Source organism: Halichondria panicea, chromosome 2, assembly GCF_963675165.1.
Source record: "Halichondria panicea chromosome 2, odHalPani1.1, whole genome shotgun sequence".
Taxonomy (NCBI): Eukaryota; Metazoa; Porifera; class Demospongiae; order Suberitida; family Halichondriidae; genus Halichondria; species Halichondria panicea.
The window spans coordinates 5,679,184-5,694,247 of record NC_087378.1 but is presented as its reverse complement, the minus strand read 5'-3'; the positions used below and the strand labels follow the sequence as shown (position 1 = coordinate 5,694,247).

The 15,064-nt window shown below is 40.5% G+C and overlaps 1 long non-coding RNA gene across 1 annotated transcript in view; it reads left to right on the top strand.

Annotated features, from left to right (window-relative positions):
- LOC135332194 (uncharacterized) overlaps positions 1–15,064 on the top strand; it is a 23,315-nt gene extending 8,251 nt beyond the window's left edge. Inside the window, exons 7-9 of the long non-coding RNA XR_010393158.1 lie at positions 78–14,756; positions 14,813–14,896; positions 14,947–15,064. This is a non-coding gene — a long non-coding RNA (uncharacterized LOC135332194). The remainder of the gene's footprint in view (positions 1–77; positions 14,757–14,812; positions 14,897–14,946) is intronic.

Sequence of the window (15,064 nt, the reverse complement as noted above, 5' to 3'; positions counted from 1 at the left end):
AATGTGGTAGCACATAACGTTCTGCCTCCTCTGTTCGGTACCAATATGCATCGTATTTGAAATTGTGTACAATACAGTTAAGAGCGGCCATCGAAGTGTTCCGGTCCTCACTCAATGAGCAGACCGTCTTTCAACACAGTAAGTGAAGTAATTAACAAGACAGACCTAGCTATATCATTTGTTAGTAGAGAATATAAACATAATTATATTCTCTGTTCTTAAAACAGCTTTATGCTTATATATCAGTTATATCAGCACCTACAGTTCGTTCCCAATACGTTCTCTACAACATGCAGCATCAAAACACCTACACTTTGTGTCACCCTAGTGTAGATAAGGTAAGGCAACACGTAGGTAAGGTAGGTTACACTACTGGTAACACTGGTAATGTAGGTAACACTAGGTAAGGTAGGTAACACTGGTAATGTAGGTAACACTGGTAATATAGTGTAGGTAACACAGGTAATGTAGGTAACGTAGGTAATGTGGTACTGGTAATGTAGGTAACACGGGTGATGTAGGTAATACTGGTAACGTAGGTAATGTGGGTAATGTAATGGTGGTAATGTAGGTAACACTGGTAATGTAGTAGTATGGTAATGTAGTAATGTAATGTAGGTAACACTGGTAATTATGCCTCGGTGCGCATGCGCAAGCGAGGTATACAGTAGTGTGTTTGTGTGTGTGTGTAGACTGCTACAGCTGCTCAAGGATGAATCAAGTGCAAGTAAGTGCAAGTAAGAGTTTCTATAGGCTTCTAGTCATGTTTACTTGGATTTTAATTGGATTTTAATTCGTGGATTTGCAAAATAATGCTTCATTCTCGAGGCCTTTTCAGAAGAGCACGTAGTCAAACTAGTTCACCGACTCTACTTAGTAGCTAGCTCTACATTACCACGATAGCTATTGATAGCTGCAAGACTAGCAAAAGAGCTGCCATTCTGAAACCAAGCCCCTTTCTTTTGGAAAATTAAGGGGCGTGGTTCCCGTCTATCTAATTATTTTTGCGCATGCCCAAGTCATCCTCCTCCTCCTCGTGTTTAATACTGGCTATTCTTATTTTTGGTTTATTCTTTCTGAGAGCAACAATCTTCCTTGATCCTTGGTAAGTGATTGCTGATATTGCGAGAGGCTACATAGAAATTGTACATAATTTTTTGTTTACAGATACTATTATGCCTTTGACAAAGGTGTGCTTTGACAAAGGTGTGCACGCAGTGTTCTTCAATAGAACACTGCAAAAGATTCGTTATGAAGCATTCACAGGTCAGCAGCAAAGCTAAGTTAAAAAATAAATTATCTATGTGTCTATGTCTAAAACGAGAGCAGTTGAGACAGAGCCTGAGAGTATTTTACGTAAAGCAATGAATAGAAAGTCCATGTCTAAAGCAAGAACAGTTGAGTCAGAGCCTGAGAGTATTTTACGTAAGGCAATGAATAGAAAGTCCATGTCTAAAGCAAGAACAGTTGAGTCAGAGCCTGAGAGTATTTTACGTAAAGCAATGAATAGAAAGTCCATGTCTAAAGCAAGAACAGTTGAGTCAAGAACAGTTGAGTCAGAGCCTGAGAGTATTTTACGTAAAGCAATGAATAGAAAGTCCATGTCTAAAGCAAGAACAGAGCCTGAGAGTATTTTACGTAAATCTAAGGATAAGCAGTTGAAGAGTAAAGCAAGATCTGTGAGACAGAGCCTGAAAAGCAATGAATAGAAAGCCCATGTCTAAAGCAAGAGTCAGACCCTGAGAGCATTTTACGTAAAGCAAGAACTGTTGAGACAGAGCCTGAGAGTATTTTACGTAAATCTAAGGATAAGCAGTTGAAGTTGAGTCAGAGGCTGAGAGTATTTTACGTAAAGCAATAGGTCTATGTCTAAAGCAAGAGCTGTTGAAACAGAGCCTGAGAGTATTTTACGTAAAGCAATGAATAGAAAGTCCATGTCTATAGCTAGAGCTCTTGAAACTGAGCCTGAGAGTACTTTACGTAAATCTAAGGATAAGCAGTTGAAGTCTAGAAAAAAGAGCTAGAGACCGTAGAGCTAATAAGAATAAATGTTTAATGGCTACTATAAGAACGCGTACTAAACCAATTGATGTTGTTATTGACGAGTTTATGGCAAAGGTTAGAATTGAACCCGATTATGTGTGTACTAGCTGCCACAGGATGGCATAGTTTTGTTCCATTCAAGCCTTCCAAGTATACTAAAGCTGATTCTGAACTCATTGACAGGCTGTCTCAGCATGAATGTGTAAGCAATATTGACAGGGAAAAATATGTTTGTAAAACCTGTGATGGTAGAGGTGTACTACCTGTTCAAGCGAAAGCTAATGGTATGGAACTAGACAATGAGCCTGACGAGTTAAAATGTTTGAATGCACTAGAGCAAAGATTGATGTCACTGCGTGTCCCGTTCATGAAGATGGTAGCATTGCCAACTGGAAAGCAAAAGTGTATTCATGGACCAGCTGTTAATGTACCCTCAAAAGTAGACCCAAGGTTGCCCTCTGAGTGTGAGCTAGTACCATTGAAGTTAAAGCGCAAGTTATCCTATAACTATGTCTCCCCAGAAAGATTAAGTAGTGCTCTGAGATGGCCCGTTAAAAGCAAATAATCCATTGTATGCAAATATCAAAATTATTGATGATTGGGTAGAGAATGCAATAGCAAATGATGAAGACCTAGTAATGACCATGTTAAAGCAAGGCGAGCCTATGGATGATAGTGACACAAGTGACCCCCAGCGTATGGAAGTCGATGGTACACTAAAATGCTATCGCTCAGAATAAATATTTGGAAAAGCACAGTAGTGTACTTACCATTAACGAAAGTTGTACACACTGAAATACCAAACGTGTCTTCAATGAATGTGCCCAATGCCCGTATTAGAAAAGCAGCTCAATGCGCACAGCGAATTTTTGAAAATGACCAACGGGGAAAGGGAATATCTCCCTGAATTGTAGAGCATGGAATTGATTTGTGTCAGATGAACCATTCAGCAAGCGGGATATGATATCTAAATTTGGCCAGCGAGTAATAGTCTAGCTATTGTCACGACATACCCACCTGCATCGCTCAACGTGCTTCAATTAGAGTTAGCCTTGCTTATTGTGAACCTTTTTAATGACATTCGTTCATTATTCATTATGTTCTATCATGTTCATGCAGTTAAGATCAAGATCATGTGAAGAGTATTAGTATTTTCAGTGGTTCGAGAGTACTCAGAGGTAACCAATCGTACTGTACCAATAGAGATTATTCATGCAGGTTGCTAACAAGTTGCCAGGCATTGGCTCAAGAAATACAGGCTCAAGAAATACACAACTGAAATTGACTCTAAAGTTGATACTACATAAGTGTGTTTGACTATTCTATTTAGCTCTGCATGCACTAGAATCCTAGTATTGTTGCTATGAATCGGCTGGTTTGGTACACTTGGATTGGTCAGTGTAAGCTGATACAGGTACTCCTATATAATTATAATTATACTAGCTATAGCTGGCAGGGGTTTCTTTGTACTCGATGCCAAAACACCATTCGCCCCAAAAAAGCAACAGACACATGATACTGAGAAACAAAGAAGACATGCAAGGAGTGCTCGAAAACAAACACAGAAGTTCGCGCACTTTCTCAGGAAGGAGCCAACTTGTGGTTTTGTTGTGCCTTGGCAATCTATTCTGCGATGTATGTAAGTGCAGTTTTGTTATCCCACCCTCAGTACATTGACCTTGTTGCTTGAAAACTAGACTGCATTCTCCTTACGTCGTGGAGAATAGGTGCATTCTTTGCACTCTTCCTCTTCATATGCAAGCAGAAGAGGAAGTAGATGTACAACGGCAGTATGTTGACTTTGTGTATTATTGCATTATTGCACACAATTAATTGCCCCAAATTGCCCCACATTGTTAGACTCTGACAAAGATATTGTTGAACTTCTCAGTTATAACCTTTGCACAAATCAGGCTATTTATATACAGCACACATAAAATATTCTAGATCAAATAAATAAAGACCATTAGTTCTGTGTAAATAGAATGATAATTATTATAGTAAGACCACAGTGTCGTTGTCAACAGATCTTCCTGCAAATTGCTTCTAATAGTTTCATACGAGCATGATCTTCGCTCCCACTGTCTGTAACTAGCGAGTGCAATTCTGCTTCCTTTCTTACACTATCAGAACACTTAGCATCTTTCACATAGTAACTGCACGGTTGCGTCACGATATCTCAAGCAACGAGTTGTAGCCCGAGTCAGCAGCAACTTTCCATTCATCTGCCAGATGATCAACTATTACTACATCCACATATTCATCAACACCGAACCGCACAGGTCGCGTCTTTGCTTGTGAACACCGCTGCTGTTGTTGTTCCTGAGTGCTAATCTGTTTGTCAGTCTGTCCAAGTCAACTGTTACTTGCTCGGGCATAGCAAAATTCAGTTCATTGAAAACATCCATCGAATAGTCTGTTCCCGATACTGTCGTACTTTCTTGTCCATGTCATGCACCTTGAAATGGCAGGTTTCCTTGGTTCTGATCTGTTTCGAATAGAGAGTCCCAATGGTCATTCGTTTGCCTCGAACTCCATAAATTTTTCAAAGACTTCAGATTTGTTTTTTAAGAAGTGGACAGTCTATAAAATAACGTTTTCCACCGATTGATTCGTCCACATCACTGTGTACTAGCTGGAGCTTTCGACTCGAATGGTGACTCTCTCCTACTGATTCAAACGACATTTTACCCTTCGCCTTCACAGAAAGACAATCTGAGTTCACTTGGTAGTTTCACACTTGGTAGTAAAGTTTTTAGAGACAACCTTTCAACACCTCCATACAATTGCACATATGCTTGCTTACCAGAGACCACTAGTACTCTTTGTGCCAACTAATCTGGAAGCATTGTGCAACAAGTATTGGATTATATCGATCAAATAACGACACACAATAATCTAGCTTTTACAAAAGAAGGATAAAGCACATGGTACATGGTGACCCATGAATACATGATTACATAACATCAGATAAGATTACATAACATAATAATCTCTACCATAGAGTCTGTTCGCATTTTCCTGCCCCCTTAGTTTCTCAAGGGTGTCTCTCGGTAATCCGCATATCTGCTATCATTTCGGTAGTCTGGCAATACTCGAGCGTAATAGTTCGTTTGTTTACATTGTCTCAAACAAAATACACCTTAATGTCAATGTGTTTAGCTCTGCCATGATATTGTGGATTCTTAGCCATTGACATAGCTGCTTGGTTGTCCTCACGGAGGCTTCTCTGGTTTTCTTTTGAGCTCTGTTATCAGTTGGTTCAACCAGAGTGCTCCTTGGGTTGCGATTCGGCCTCGGCTGTTGACAGAGCCACAGTCGGCTGTTTTTCGATTCTCCAGCTAATTACTGCTTAAACAAGTAGCCTGATGTCGACTCCAGCATAATCAGAATCTGAGTATCCAATGCACGCTTCACTTTTAGATCTGCTGTACAAACAATCCTGTCTTCTTGAGATATCCGTTTTACAGCAGTCCAATGCGGATTCGAATAATACTTGTTAACAGCTGTTGACGCAGGCTGCTGATTGATAGATCGTTTGATCAACACACTCATCTTCATCAGTTGCCTTTGAGCTTGTATCAATAGGTGGCTTTGAGTCCTGCATTCCAAATCTCGATAGTACACGATCGATATAGGCTTCTTGACCAATCACATGCCAAGGAATGAGTGTAGTGGTCCCATATTTTTAACATCGAATTTTTCTCCAAGGGACTCAATTACTTTCGAAATTCGATCCACACTCTTCCCACAAAGAATTATGTCGTCTACATACACTCCTAGTTCTTCATCAGTAGAAATGTAGATACAAGTTGAGCTGTGCAAAACCTTGGACTCAGTTTACAAACAAGACGTTCTTTACCCAAGACATTCTTTACCAGTCTTTTCAAAGCTTTCGGGCTGTTTCATATAAACCTACTGTCCATTTAGGAAAGATATCGACCTGATGTCATGTTGAGCACTTAGTGACTCCATTCTAACGACAGGACAAAAGGTCTCTTCATAGTCTGCTCCTTGCTGTTGGGTAAATCCTTGGCGACTAAACGGGCTTTATACCGCTCGACCTTTCCGTCTGCATCAGTCTTGATTTTAAAAACTCATTTGCTAGTTTTCTGTGTTCTGGAAGTGGTACTAGTTCCCAGACATCATTGTCCATTACCATTGCTCTCCCACTTCAACTTTTGTTTACTGGTGAGAACTTGCTTGACTGTCTACTTGCTCAATAGCATGTCGCCCGCTCTCCATAATAGTCCGGTCTTTGCCTCGTTCTTCCTGATCTTTGTTCTGTGACTGTTTCTTCTCTAGAGTCTTCTTCTTCTTCACTAGTTTCAGGTAAGTCTATCACAACATATCGAATTAGGGTGAACTCTTTATCAAGATCTGTCTCATTGAATTTACAGTCATATTGCATCGTCATACAATCTGTATCCTTTGACATTCGTTCCGTATCCCATCAGAATACATTTCTTGCCAGAGTTTCTTCCGCTCATCTTTCGGCACATGTGCGTAGACAACACATCCAAATGTTTTGAGGAGGTGACTGACATTTGGTTTCAATCCAGTAAGAGCTTCGTACGGGGTCATACCCTAAACTGCGGGCTCATGTTCCTGAGATTGGCTGCTGTTGACAATGCCAGGCAGTTTGCTCGTGGCTAACATAGTTCGATAAGTGTTTGGTTTAAGCGTTACCGTTTTGTTGTTGCAGGGTTGTTCGTTCGTTCATGCTTTATAGATTGCAGGTATTCTTGAAATTGGTTAGAGGTGTACTTGTCAGATCTTATTGTCAGATCTTATTGCTTTGAGTTTGTGACCAGTGCCTTTCTCCACCATTGTTTTCCATAAACCTCGTCCTTGGTTTTTAAAAAATAAACCTATATGAATCTCGTCTTATCATCGATAAAGGTCAAAAGATATTCTGCACCTCCAATCGTGTTGTGTTTCATTGCTAGATCCTCGGATGCTACCACATGAGCAACAACAAAGAACTGTTTGTGGAATATCGAGAACTTAGTACGCCTGAAAAAGTCACGATGGAAGGTGTCTTGACGTTGTGGGTAAAGGCACAGTTGAACTGAAAATGGTGCTACCTGACAACAAGAAAACCAAGCGTCACAAACTGATGAACACATTGTATGTCTCTATCGATTTGTTTAGTATTGCAAAGGTGGCGTGAGCAAGGATGCTACATCAACTGCCAAGCGAGTTAGAAGTATTTGGAGTATTTGGAGTGTGGAGACATCCCTGAACAGACATCCGGCCTGTGACTAGAGCTTCACCGTCACTATCAGAGTTCTCCCTCTGTTTTCCGACCAAATCGTAACAGTCTCGCTTATAATGTCCATACTATAATGTCCATACTTTCCGCATTGAACATACTTTCCGCATTGATGACATTTATCTTTCTTTTTAAAAGTTTTTACAGCTTGACAGTATGTCTCTTCTCGTTGTCTCTTCTCGTTTAACTCACATCTACATTGCTAACAAATAGACAATTGCATCAAAGTCATTTGTGGAGAACAACTTTCGACGAAGTTTGAGTTTGATGTTTTTCTGTCAAACAGTGGAACCGTCCTCGACTCAGCCATACTCGATTCCTTGGCTTGATACTACTTGTCACGTCACTCGTCTTCTATCAAACAAGAGCTCTATACGTTTTGTGCTCTTCTGTGTTTCGTGGTTTTGTTAGCTACATATTTTCGTTTCACTCGTGCGCATCTTGTTGTTTATGTGAGGCTGTGTGCAGACACACATAGTTCCGGCTACATAAATGAGTCAATGTTTAGCAGGATATTAAAGGGACGTTGGTGGGGCTAAAGCGACTATCTTCGTGAGGCTATTGCATGTTGGCTATTGCGCATGCTTAGACTGAATTTTGTGACCGGACCGGGGCGCCACTGGAACGCATGTGTCAGCGTAGCAGAGATACTGAACTGATAAACTCTTGAACTCTGACTCTTATCGTATGTCATGTGAGACATGGTTCACATGACATACGATAACAGTGGAGGTCCTGCCGAGACAAACCTGTTGCAGAGTATTAGATGCTATAGATAGCAGAGTAAGATCTATTAACACAATTTGCAGAGCAAAATACAAAAAGAATAAATAGTGAGACTTTATAGTACAAAACAGAAAAGCTAAAAATAACTTTCTATTCTTGACAAGTGTACATCATAACACCTATGTAATGCATTCTAAACACTCTAACATGTTCTATCAAGTTCCAACACTCCTTCTCACTTGCTCAAGAATGAGACAGGTAGAGAAACAATTCCAGCCATCTTCCTCAACAATTCGAAAGTACCACATGACAGTCCATATCAGCCACCATCTGACTACTCGGACAATACTTAAGTTCAATAGTTCCAGCACTGACTTGCTCACGAATGAAATGATGTCGTATATCTATGTGCTTTGCTCTTCCATGAAATTGAGCATTCTTTGACATTGAAATGGCTGACTGATTATCCTCATAGATAACTGTAGCTTCAGTCGGTTCACTTCTCAGTTCTGAGATAAGTTGTCTTAGCCACATTGCTTCTTGAGTAGCACTTGAGAGAGCAATGTATTCAGCTTCAGCTGTAGACAGTGCTACTGATGTCTGCTTCTTGCTCCTCCAACTAATAGGGACTAATAGGGGCACCACACACATATCCGGACGTAGACTTTCGGTCGTCTAAGTCACCAGCCCAATCTGAATCGGAGTAACCAATGAATTCGTCCACATTACCATTCGTATACAACAAGCCAAAATTGCGTGTACCCTTCAGATACCTCAGAATTCTTTTAACAGCTGTCCAGTGCTGTTTCGTGGGATTTGAAGAGAATTTCGCCACATTGCTTACCGCAAAAGCAATATCAGGTCTTGTACCCGTAGACAAGTACAACAAACTTCCAACTGCCGATTTGTAAACACTTGGATCAAAACAACACTTGGATCAAAACAAACATCACTCTCAACAGACTTAACAAGTTTAGAACTAGCATCAACCGGAGTGCTAACACACTTTGCATCCTGCATGCCATACTTCTCAATTACCTTGTCAATGTACGCAGGTTGACCAATCCAAACGTCTTCATCCTGAGCAATTTTCATACCAAGGAAATGATGTAATTCACCAAGATCCTTTACATCAAACTTCTTGCAAAGAGCTTGTTTGATCTGTGTGTCACTTTTGCAAGTATATATCATCAACATAAACACCAATAACAGCCACCTCATCAACAGCCGCTATGTAAATGCACGGATCACTGTAGAAATCCCAACTCTTTCAGATATTCATCTAAGGTAGCATTCCAGCACCTTGGAGATTGTTTTAGTCCATACAGGCTCCGCTTTAGCTTACAGACCAGATGTTCTTCACCTTCAGCTATAAAACCTTCAGGCTGTCGCATGTATAGATTTCCTCTTGTAATTTTCCATTGAGGAACGCTGTGGTAACATCTAATTGGTGCAGCTTCAAACCGTTTCGTACTGCCAGACTAACAACAGTTCTCAATGATTCTATTCGAACTACTGGAGAGAAAGTTTCATCGTAATTGGCTCCTTTAGTCTGCGTATAACCTTGAGCAACCAACCTAGCTTTAAAGCGTTCAACTCGACCATCACCGTCAACCTTCACCTTATAAACCCACTTGCTACCAACAGGTTTCCTGTGTTCAGGTAGTTCAACAAGTTCCCAAACGTCATTATTTTGGAGAGACTTCATTTCAGCCTCCATAGCTCGTTCCCATTTGGTTTTGTGGAAACTTGTAGCAACGTCTTCATATCATATGACTTGGATTTATCAAGTTCAACAGATACTCCTTCTGCATGAGACCTTCGAGGTTCTGTCTCAGTGACCACTTGATCAGGTATGGTCTCTTCAGCACTAATTTCTTCCAGAGTATCAACATCACGACATTCTTTCAGTCCTTCCTTCTTTTCAGCAGCATTTGCCTGCTCGTTAAACTGACAATCCAGGAAATACAGACTACCACATCTTGTAGCTGTGGCTATCACCGCGTTCTTAGAGTTCATGATCTGACAACCAGATTCATCAAACTTCGTCATGTTTCCACTTTTAGATGCCTTTGACACACTAATCAAATTGTAGCTGAGATCTGGAACATGCAATGCATTCTTCACTGGACATCGTTTCAACCGACAACTTCACTTCAAAATCAAAGAAACTGTTCCACGACCAACTGCCTTCAAACTTCTACCGTCTCCAAGGCTGACCTTTTCGTTCAAGCATCGATAGTCCGTGAACAAGTGTCTTGAGGTACACATATGGCTGGTTGCCCCAGAATCAATAATCTAGTCAGCTGATGTTCTTGCAGCAAATGCATGACCAACACTGTCTTCAACTATTTCTGTGACTTTGTTAGTTTCATGCTTGTCATCCTTAGCCTTCAACTGCCAACAGTCTCGTTTAAAGTGTCCCATTTTTCCACAGTAATGACATGGACCTTTCTCCTGGACTTCTTCCATTTGGCTGGCATCGCTTTCTCATCCTCAGCACTGCTTCCACCTCGCACTTTCAGCTTTACTTCGTAGTGCAACAACTTCTCAGTTACAATTTCCATCTTTGGAACATCCTCCAGAGCTGTAACCAAACCACTAAACGATTCCGGTAAACTCGCTAACAGATACACAACACGATCATCTTCTGTTAATGGAACATCCATTTCCGACAAAGCATTGAACAATTCCGTCATTTCTCGATTATGTTCCTGTACCGCGTGTCCTTCCTTTAGCCTCAAGGAGTGTAATTTCCAACGGAGCTCAAGCCAGGACTTTTTCATGAACTGGTCACTTAGCCTGGTCACTTAGCTTCTTCCAGACTGTAGCTGGGTCACTTGGCTCGCCAATCAAATAGAGCAAACTCGTATCTATCGACAACACAACAATCGCTAAAGCCCGATCACGTCGTCTCACGTCGTCCAACATACTTGGCAAAACCAGCGTCCCCTTCTCCTGGTACAATCTCCGTGCCTTCTACAATTCTCCAGACTCCTTTCATTAGAGTCACTGAGTCTTCCATGTTGCGTAGTTAGTTCCTGACAATGGGACAAACGCTGTCGTACCCCTAAACTCGGCCATTTCTTCTACCGACTCGTACTCAACTAGCAAACTCCCAAACTATTAGACCGCTCGTTACAACAGTCCAATCAACTCAACTACCAACAGCTGCACTCACTCCACTAAATAACTAGGCAACTATGACACTGGGAGATGCTAGAGATAGCAGAGTAAGATCTATTAACACAATTTGCAGAGCAGAATACAAAAAGAATAAATAGTGAGACTTTATAGTAAAAAACAGAAAAGCTAAAAATAACTTTCTATTCTTGACAAGTGTACATCATAACACCTACACTGTCTTGTTCTATACACTGTCTTGTTCTATCATGTTCTATCAAGTTCCAACACGTTCTATCAAGTTCCAACTGTCTGAGACAACCGAGGAAGGCCCTGGGTCAGGCGTTGAGAACCTCAAGTGAAGGCTAGCATCCAAGTGCAGCCCAGTCGAACCCAACTCAAGCCCAACTTAGAGGCTGTAAGCGATAAGCGAACTTAGCTATGGGGTCAGTTAGCAACCTCCACTGACTCCACTGACCATAGACGATCGACTGGAGTGAGGAGGACCGGCTCACATTTTGCAGCCTTTCTTGAGCCGTGAGCCACGTGGTACATGACAATACACCCCCAGTTACTTCAATACGATCCAGTACTAACTAACAAAAAATACTTCATGTCTAGTGCTTACATATTGCTTACATATTACAGTTGCTTACATATTACAGTTTTACAGTTTGTCGAAATCTCTTATAGATCTGGCTGGACTCGCAAGTACGTCTTGATAATAGTGCAACTAGCGCCACGGAGTCCACTAGACACTATACCAGCGGATACCGTTCATTCATTCAGAGATGCCAACGGATAACCCGTTTATTCATTCAGAAGATGACAGTATATACCAACGTTCTATTCTGAGTCTATACCAATCCGTTCTAATGACGGGTTGCCGGGTTGCCGTCTTGCTGGATTGTGGTTGTGATAAATATTATTGTGTCAAAGCTTATGTTACAGTAGCGTACATAATCAAGGTAACATTGTACACAAACTGTTCATTTGGGACCTGGGTGCCTGGCCGTTATTCGGTGGTGGTGGTGGTGTATTTATTACAGTAGACTCTAGCTATTCCGGCTCTCTAAAGTACGTCCACCTCCTATACGGCTTGATGAAATGTGGCCACTCACTATTCCGAACTAGGCTTTTTATTACAGCCGGAAATGATGTTTTGGGTGTGGTTGGATCATTCATTTGAAACAGAACGATTAGTGAGGTCGTTCTTTTAGCCTGAGTATACCCTCGCTATTTACCCTCGCTATTTCAAGCTGCACTGTCCCAAGGGTGGCTGAATTAACGAAATAACCAGTATCATTCACAAGAACGGCTTACAATTATAATAACTACAATTATAATAACTATGCATGTGACACCCTTTGATTAGTTGGAGTTTGAAGCCAAGCATATCTAAATTTCTCTGGCACTGTCCTGTAACTAGAAAGCACAGTTTGCATTACTACAGGCGGCTTTGAATGACAGAAAATCACCTACCGGGCCACTGTGACTCTAACACAGCTGCTTCTGGATTTACAGATTCAATTGTTGTGGAAATGTATCATGAACATTACATGGCCACAATCACTTCAGTTGTTTGTATGGTTGGTCAGTTGGATGGTTAGCTAGTTATATTCCAAATTTCAAGTCAACAGCACCGATTTTATAACGCTTAGTGTGTCAAAACCACAAAATGTTAGTCAACATCGTGTTGATAGATGACTGTGTAGCTTGAAAGCATACATACTATAGAATGTAAACAGCGTGCATAAATAGTAGGTGCGAAGTCATTGCAAGTTCACAAGCTCAAAACCACAAGCCTGTTTTTAATACTGCCTTGGCCGTTCGTCTGCTTCTGAGCAAAAATAAAATTTGACTCAGATCTAAGGTCAGTGGTTCCAGCCTCCTCTGGTGTTTCTCTGTAAAAAAGAATTAGTAAAACTAGTAGGTTTTACATAGGATTGGCAGTGGGTTTGCCCATGTTTAGCAATATTTCAATTATTTTGACTCATGTTCAAACTGTTTTATCTCTGCAGCTCTGCAGGGAAAGGCCACATCAAGGAACTGGAGCCTTTTCTCTCTTTGTATCACCGACTAGAAAAACATTTGCAATGTGAAAAATTGCTAGGATTGGAAAATTGCTAGGATTGGCCCAAGGGAAACCTTTTAAAAGCGTGGAAACAAGAAGTGCATAACTCCAATTCGTTTCACATGCACTAATTCCCGAAATGTATTAGGTCTATTATGTTATTTTGTTTACTTTATGTTGTATTATTTGCTAGTATGTATATAGGGTAAGTTGAATGATTGGATAAGTTGAATGATTGGAATGTTTACATAGTATTACATTATATACTATGTGATACAAGGTATGTGTTTTAGTTTTGTGATATGCCCTTTACAGTTTTGAGCAAAGACAGTGCAAAGTAAAGAACCAAAGATCTAGAGGAAATACAGCCCCAAATAGAAAGAGCAAAAGACAGTCCAGACCATTCATTGATGCAGTACTGATTGATGCATGAAGTGATTTCATGACAGAACAATAGCCTCAGGGCTACTAGCTACTGGGCTATACTAAGACAGTGCCAAGTATAAAGAGCCAAAGATCTAGAAGAAAGACAGTCCCAATAGAAAGAGCAAAGACAGTCCAGACGCATGATAATGATTTGATAACAGACAATAGCTACTAGCTACTGGGCTATACTTTTCAACAAAGAGCTAAAAGGGACACACTGTGACAGTGCATGTGTATACTGTCAGTGTATAGACAATCATTTACCCTATACAATTAACAAACTATATGTGATAGCCAAAGACTGTTCAATTTGCCACAACCAGAAATTAATGATCTTATAATTGAAAGATTGTTAATCTGTCACTGCACCATTGTGATGCTATTTTTATTATGATACAAGTTATCAGCACTAGCTGTACATGTTCATGACGTTGTAACGGATTGGAGTTATGCACTTTTTCTTGTTTCCACGCTTTTTAAAGGTTTCCCTTGGGCCAATCCTAGCAATTTTTCACATTGCAAATGTTTTTCTAGTCGGATTCCCTTTCTTTTTTATTACAGTAGTATTTAAATTTAATAGTGTTATAAGTGACAAAGTGTGACGCAAGCTAGTGAAAGAGTAACGTCCATGGAGTTTGACCCATCGTCTGTACTATAGGAATATAGGAATATTTGTAGTATAGCCATCTTGATAGAGTAATTCGAAGGTGAGTAGTCATTTAATATTTATGTAGACCACCTGTATACATGTGCACATACACATGTGCGTACGCGTATGTGAACATGGGAAAAGGTAAGATGCGTTGACAACCTTTGAAGTTTGTATATGAATGGGGAAAATTCTATATAAAGCAGTTCCCAATGCTGTTTTCATCCAAACAAAGCTTAATATGTATATGGTAAGTGATTTTTTTGTGGTTGCTTTGCTTACCAGTTTGTATAACTGTGATACAGAATGGCTACAGAATGGCAACTCCTGATCCGCCTGAACAAACACCTCAGCGTCCAGCACGGACCACTGTTCCAGTCAAGGCCTGTCTCTAGCTCTCCTCCCATCTAGCTCTCCTCCCAGTGATCCTGCAGTGCAAGGTATTAAAGTACTTCCTCTCTCCATCTCACTTTAACTGACACTGAATTCTTGACAGATTCATACGAATCTAGTTCTTTAGAAGACTACGTGCCTCCTGCTCCTACTCCACAGAGAGGTAGAGGCAGGGGCCGTGGTGGGGGTAAGTTTTATTATTAATTAATAGTGTTGTTTGAACTCCTCCATCTGCAGATATTCAATGCACCAGTGACCATAAAGTAGTACTCTTGATCGATTGAACTCTTGAATGTATTATTAACAATTCTATGTAAAACCTACTGATAAAATAAATTTTTTGCCTGCAAGTGGG